Genomic DNA, 7,527 nt, shown 5'->3' with positions numbered 1-7,527 from the left:
GTCATGGTCTACATGAAAAATAGCTTCATAACCTGCCTTGATCCCCTGCAATATGCTGACAGATGGAACAGATCCATAGCAAACACCATTTCCCTCACCCTGCAATCATTCCTGGAAAATCTGGACTGCAAGGACAACTATGTCAGACTCATAGACTAAAACTCCACCTCCATCACCATAATACCACGAGGCATCTCAAATCTCCGTGACCTAGGTCTCATCTCTGCCCCCTGCAACTTGATCTTCAGCTTCCTGATCCACAGGCCACAATCAGTGAAGAAAGACAACGGCACCTACTCGATGATAAGACCCAGCACTGGAGCCCTACAAGGACATATTCTCAGCTCCATACACTACTCTTTGTACAACAACGATTGTGTCGCCAAATTTGAAATGAATGGCATCTACAAGTTTACTAATGATATCACCGTGATAGAATGGATCTCAGACAAAGGTGAGTCAGATGCAGAAAGTTGTTGCAATGCTTGGCGAAGTCGTAGAATGACAGCAACATCTCTTTCAATGTTGACAAAATAAAAGAACTGATCGTCGACTTCAGGAAGAAAGGAGAAGGATACTGCCCCATCTTCATCAATGGATCTGAGGTGGAGAGGGTGGAGAGTCTCACGTTCCTATCAGCGATGATAACCAACAGCCTATCCTGGACCTCCCATGTTTTTAGGACGTTCAAGAAGGCACAACAACCATTCTTCTTCCTCAGGCAGCTTAGGAAATTCGGCATGATCATAAGGACTCACACCAACCTTTACAGGTGCACCAGTGAAGTCCGAAGTAAGTGACTCCTGACACTGAGATCATGCCCTCTCTTCCTAAATTATTACACAAAGAGGAAACAACCACTCCACATTTTCTCTAAGAATTCCCCCTAAGAATATTAAATGTTTCAACATGGTCTTCTCTCATTATTTCAAAGTTCAATGAGGACTGGCCCGACCTACTCAATCTCTCATATGAAAATCCATCCATTCCCAAGACAACCCTGTGAACCTTTCTTGCACTGCCCAACTGCCAATACATCTTTCCTTTGTGTGGGTTCCAAAAGTGTTCACCATATTCTAGCTGTGAGATGTTAATGTGATAACATCCCATTGATTCCTATACTTCTATAAATTAAAGTCTTTTATCTACCTACATATAGGTATGCAGGCACTGCCCTGAAGCTTCCTGCCCAGCTAGGAATTCAGTGTAAAACTTTTGTAACTCCTTAGCTTCCCACACATCGGCATGCAGACACCGTCTTAAGCTTCCTGACTGAATAAAATTAGAATTAAACTGTTTCAAATAGGGTTAAGTGGGGAACATTTGTAAAGGTGTGAGACCTCTAAAGCATGTAACTTCTGTCGCTGACGAAGGGGCCAAGACACTGACTTTGTTCTGGCCAGACACACTGGCAACTTGAAATCACAATATGACCCCTTGAAATCGCCTCCGGCCATTAGCAGCCACTTCACTAGCAATCGATACTATATCCTGGTCTTTTATGTTGTTGATGTAATAACTGTTTGGTATTCTGTCTTTGCGTGTTGTAGTAATTGTTTTATGTATCATGCCATTGTAAATTGTGAAATCGTTTTATCTATCATGTGTTTTGTAAAGTATAAAAAGCGGGGAATGCCCGCTGCTCGGGGAGAATTACTTGCGAGACTCTGCACTCTGTGCCCGGTTGAGTACAGTGATTCTCCACAACTTGTACTTGCTTGGTAATAAAAGGATTTGTGTTTTTCTAAACAGGTCAGTGTGTCTTGTTGTTGCAGCAAGTCCGTGAGGGTCTCCGAAAATGAACCTGACAGCTGTACCTTGTATAATTACAGCAATCTCTCTCTACAGTTGTTGGTTGGTTCGCCGAGCTAAATGGTTTCCATGCAAACATTTCGGCCCACTTCCAGGTGACACGTTCGGTGCTGCTTAGCCTCCATTGAAGTGCTGTTGTTCTGTTTTGTTCTGAATTTGTACGGTCCGGTCGGATTTGGTGGGCAGTTCTATTTCCGATTTTGCTCCTTAATGGAGCATGTTTGTTTATGGTAATACCGGTTGAAAACCCCCAGGCTTCCAGAAATTCTCATGTTTGCCTTTGTTTTGCTTGCCCTAGTACCGTTAAGTTGTCCCAGTTAAACCGATGTCCTTCATTGTCGGATTGAATAGAAGAGAGGGAGAGCTGACCGGGCCGTTCTGCTGCGAGTTGCTGTCCGTGTTTCCTGGTGGCGAGTTTCCTGCCTGCCCTAAGTATCCTTTCTCCCAGTTGCTGTGTGGCATTTTGTATATCACATTTGTCGTGCTCATTGTAAATGTGGGGCCTTTCGTCTTTGAGAGTACAGATCTTCGCTAAAACATTAAATCCTTCTCTACTTTATCGTCCATTCTTTTTGAGATGCAGGTCACGTTTCATTTGACTTCACTATTGAACTCTGATGCTAACTTTTGTAATTCATGCAGGAGCACCTCAAAATCCCTGTCTGCCACGGATCTGTGCAGCTTTTTCCCATTAAAATTGTATCTCGCTTTTAAAAAAAACCCCAAGTGCATACCCTCAAATTTTGCCACATGATATTCCGTTTGCCAACTTTCTGTCACTCACAACCTGTTCATCTCCCCTGATAGACTCATTGTGCTATACTCATTATTTAGCTTCCCACTTATTTTTGCGTCATCCACAAAGTTGACAATGGTACATTCTCTTCTGTCATTTAAGGCATTGGCTATGTCTGTGGGGAAATAACTGAAATGAAGCGATATTGAAGCTTCCACGATTCACCCAACCCGCAAGAATTCTGAACTATGTTCCTGATTCTCTCGTGATGTGGCTTCGGCCAGAGTACGGTCCCTGGTCAAGAAATGATGTCTTATTTGTTTTGTGCATATTTTCTAAAGGAATGTGACTAACACAGTAGGGGGATTGAGTTTAAGAGTCGTGAGATCTTGTTGCAGCTCTATAAAACTTTGGTTAGACCGCACTTGGAATACTGCGTCCAGTTCTGGTCGCCCTATTATAGGAAAGAAGTGGATGCTTTGGAGAGGGTTCAGAGGAGGTTTATCAGGATGCTGCCTGGACTGGAGGGCTTATCTTATGAAGAGAGGTTGACTGAGCTCGGACTCTTTTCATTGGAGAAAAGGAGGAGGAGAGGGGACCTAATTGAGGTATACAAGATAATGAGAGGCATAGATAGAGTTGATAGCCAGAGACTATTTCCCAGGGCAGAAATGGCTAACACGAGGGGTCATAGTTTTAAGCTGGTTGGTGGAAAGTATAGAGGAGATGTCAGAGGTGGGTTCTTTACACAGAGAGTTGTGAGAGCACGGAATGAATTGCCATCAGCAGTTGTGGAAGCAAGGTCATTGGGGTCATTTAAGAGACTGCTGGACATGCATATGGTCACAGAAATTTGAGGGTGCATACATGAGGATCAATGGTGGGCACAACATCGTGGGCTGAAGGGCCTGTTCTGTGCTGTACTGTTCCATGTTCATGTTCTATGAAAGTTCACAGCAGTTCTCGCCGAGCCAGTGAAATGAGAGTTGAAATTTCACATTAGTGCTGGAGATTCAAGTCAGATTCAACAGGGATGAGAGGCTTAGGAGTGAAAGAGGAGGAAAAGAGAGGGACAAGAGAGTGTTGTAAAGCAGCACATGGGAATTGTAGAATGAGAAGGGGCTTGAAGTCTTAGTGTGAGTAGTAATTGGTCAGATCTTTCTGCCTGCTGAGTAAATGGACCCACAGAACAGCCCCGTTTATACAATTATAACTCGCTTCAAAGGAAACGTTGATGAATGTTACTGTCCCAAAATGGTTCAAACATTACCAAGTCAGGGGCATCTTTGGTTTCTGGGTTCTGGGTGATTGTTACTCCTGGGGCCTCTGTCACTCTGTGGATGTATATGTGTGATACCCTGTGCGGGTATCAATGACTTTCAGTTCCCCGTTTTTACAAATCCGAACTTTTCTCACGAGTTATAAGCCCGCATATTAAAATAAAAAGAACATACAGATTTGAAAGATAAAGGAGGGAATTTTTTTGTATTTCATTTTTGGAGACTATTCAGCTGCTCTGTCCCCATTTGATATGAAGTGTCGAATGATGGGAATTGTGACTGAACAGTTCCTGCAGTCAGTATTGGTCCAGGTGCCAGTTTGGTCCAGTTGTACCAAACCACTCCACTAATGTTGGCTGTTTAAGAGAGTATATACTCAATTATATTTATTTATATTGAAGTTAATTTACGTCGAAATAAATTTATATCAAGGAAGTGTAGAAATACATTCATTAAGAAGTGAACTTAATGGAGTTAACCATCAGATATAATACATTTGAGGAAAAGTTCAATGCATGGGTATTGATATACAGTTATAGAAATTAACCGGTTTAGATTGATCCCATTACAACGACTGATTCCTTTGTTTCTCTACCTTCAGAGGTGGATATACCTGCTGATCCAATCTCTCAGCCTCCATTGATATTAACTGTGTCAGAAGAGGTTTCCTGAGGTTAGATTGGAAGCACACAGCCCTGCATTATGCTATTGTACAGACAAAAAAAAGTGGAACAACCCCTGAGCTGATCATTAGCAAAGCTGTATGACTGGGAAAAAGGACGAAACAGGCTAATTCTACAATATTGGGTCATCTCAGTGCAAACAGTCTGAGTGTGGAGGACTGGGCGATCTATTACTGCACAGCGGAGCATCCATCAATTAAGAGTCACGAGCGCATTAAAAGAAACACCTCCATGAGTGGTGACATCTGTCTACATCAGTGCCTTTATTAGCAGGGGTGGTTTTAAAAGGGAGCCCACTGAGAATAAAGATTTACAGAGTCCTTTGTCCTTTCAAATCTTCACGACAGTACTGTACTGCACTGTACAGAAATAGATCGCTGACTCTCAAACTCGAGCATTAGTAACACCAAGAGTGCAAGACTTAAAGGCTAAATTGAACAGATCAATGATCCGGTCTCTAGAGGATGCATAGACCCGTCAAGGGTATTGTATTTAGCAAAGTAGGGATTTTCCCGCTACTGAAGTGGCATCGGCCGATGACGTTTAGTCTCCATTTGTAACAACCAGCGGCTCTGACGAATTTGATACCACTTCATTGCTAGTTGCATTTTTGGAAGTCTGTCCATGTACAGGAAAATCATAAACTTGATATGAAAGGTAAAGTCGCCACAGACTTAGTAAAACATAGGGTTGCTTTCTGATTACAGACTGACGACTTGTGGTTTTTGAACCCGAGGGTGTGAGAAAGACAGTCTTTCATGGTAATCCGAGTTAGAGCAAGATTTGGAAAGGAACTGTTGGCATCACTCTATATCACAAATGAGACATTCGGCCAAATGAACTAACCCACATATAAATTTAACATGTCAGAAAGTTCAGGCCAAGGCAAATTCCTGGAAAAGGCAGCGCTGATTTAACTGAGCTCTGCATTAGGTCGGCTGCCACCGCGAGACCAATGTCTGCGGCATTAGTGATCACAGTATTGGAGGAAGGGATGATGGGAACTGCAGATGCTGGAGAATTCCAAGATAATAAAATGTGAGGCTGGATGAACACAGCAGGCCAAGCAGCATCTCAGAAGCACAAAAGCTGACGTTTCGGGCCTAGACCCTTCATCAGAGAGGGGGATGGGGTGAGGGAACTGGAATAAATAGGGAGAGAGGGGGAGGCGGACTGAAGATGGAGAGTAAAGAAGATAGGTGGAGAGAGTATAGGTGGGGAGGTAGGGAGGGGATAGGTCAGTCCAGGGAAGACGGACAGGTCAAGGAGGTGGGATGGGGTTAGTAGGTAGATGGGGGTGTGGCTTGGCGTGGGAGGAAGGGATGGGTGAGAGGAAGAACCGGTTAGGGAGGCAGAGACAGGTTGGACTGGTTTTGGGATGCAGTGGGTGGGGGGGAAGAGCTGGGCTGGTTGTGTGGTGCAGTGGGGGGAGGGGACGAACTGGGCTGGTTTAGGGATGCAGTAGGGGAAGGGGAGATTTTGAAACTGGTGAAGTCCACATTGATACCATTAGGCTGCAGGGTTCCCAGGCGGAATATGAGTTGCTGTTCCTGCAACCTTCGGGTGGCATCATTGTGGCAGTGCAGGAGTCCCATGCTGGACATGTCATCTAGAGAATGGGAGGGGGAGTGGAAATGTTTTGCGACTGGGAGGTGCAGTTGTTTGTTGCGAACTGAGCGGAGGTGTTCTGCAAAGCGGTCTCCAAGCCTCTGCTTGGTTTCCCCAATGTAGAGGAAGCCGCACCGAGTACAGTGGATGCAGTATACCACATTGGCAGATGTGCAGGCGAACCTCTGCTTAATGTGGAATGTCATCTTGGGGCCTGAGATAGGGGTGAGGGAGGAGGTGTGGGGGCAAGTGTAGCATTTCCTGCGGTTGCAGGGGAAGGTGCCGGGTGTGGTGGGGTTGGAGGGCAGTATGGAGCGAACAAGGGAGTCACGGAGAGAGTGGTCTCTCTGGAAAGCAGACAGGGGTGGGGATGGAAAAATGTCTTGGGTGGTGGGGTCGGATTGTAAATGGTGAAAGTGTCGGAGGATGATGCGTTGTATCCGGAGATTGGTAGGGTGGTGTGTGAGAACGAGGGGGATCCTCTTAGGGCAGTTGTGGCGGGGGCGGGGTGTGAGGGATGTGTTGCGGGAAATACGGGAGACGCGGTCAAGGGCGTTCTCGATCACTGTGGGGGGAAAGTTGCGGTCCTTAAAGAACTTGGACATCTGGGATGTGCGGGAGTGGAATGTCTTATCGTGGGAGCAGATGCGGCGGAGGCGGAGGAATTGGGAATAGGGGATGGAATTTTTGCAGGCGGGTGGGTGGGAGGAGGTGTATTCTAGGTAGCTGTGGGAGTCGGTGGGCTTGAAATGGACATCAGTTACAAGCTGGTTGCCTGAGATGGAGACTGAGAGGTCCAGGAAGGTGAGGGATGTGCTGGAGATGGCCCAGGTGAACTGAAGGTTGGGGTGGAAGGTGTTGGTGAAGTGGATGAACTGTTCGAGCTCCTCTGGGGAGCAAGAGGCGGCGCCGATACAGTCATCAATGTACCGGAGGAAGAGGTGGGGTTTGGGGCCTGTGTAGGTGCGGAAGAGAGACTGTTCCACGTAACCTACAAAGAGGCAGGCATAGCTGGGGCCCATGCGGGTGCCCATGGCCACCCCCTTAGTCTGTAGGAAGTGGGAGGAGTCAAAAGTCAAAAGTTGGAGGAAGGGATCCCAGGTTATTTGCAAAGATGTGGAAAGACCGTCAGAAGACAAACTGCCTGGCAATGCACCACAAAATAGTTTATATTTATGAAATTAATTCTATTTTAGCGTAAAATCAAGTAACATAATTCTGCATTTGTCCCTAATGTATGTATACTTGTTAGGTGTTTTGTATTGTTTTGATATTTTACTGATAACTTTCACTCTGGTGATCTAATTGCGGTTAATTTTTCAATGCGATAGCACCCTTTGGACGATACTAGCTGAAACTCTCAGGCTGGGTTTTTGTGCAGGATCTGCTATGTCTCTGCTATACTGTA

This window comes from Stegostoma tigrinum, chromosome 10 (assembly GCF_030684315.1).
Source record: "Stegostoma tigrinum isolate sSteTig4 chromosome 10, sSteTig4.hap1, whole genome shotgun sequence".
NCBI lineage: Eukaryota > Metazoa > Chordata > Chondrichthyes > Orectolobiformes > Stegostomatidae > Stegostoma > Stegostoma tigrinum.
Note: the sequence above shows the minus strand (reverse complement) of the source record.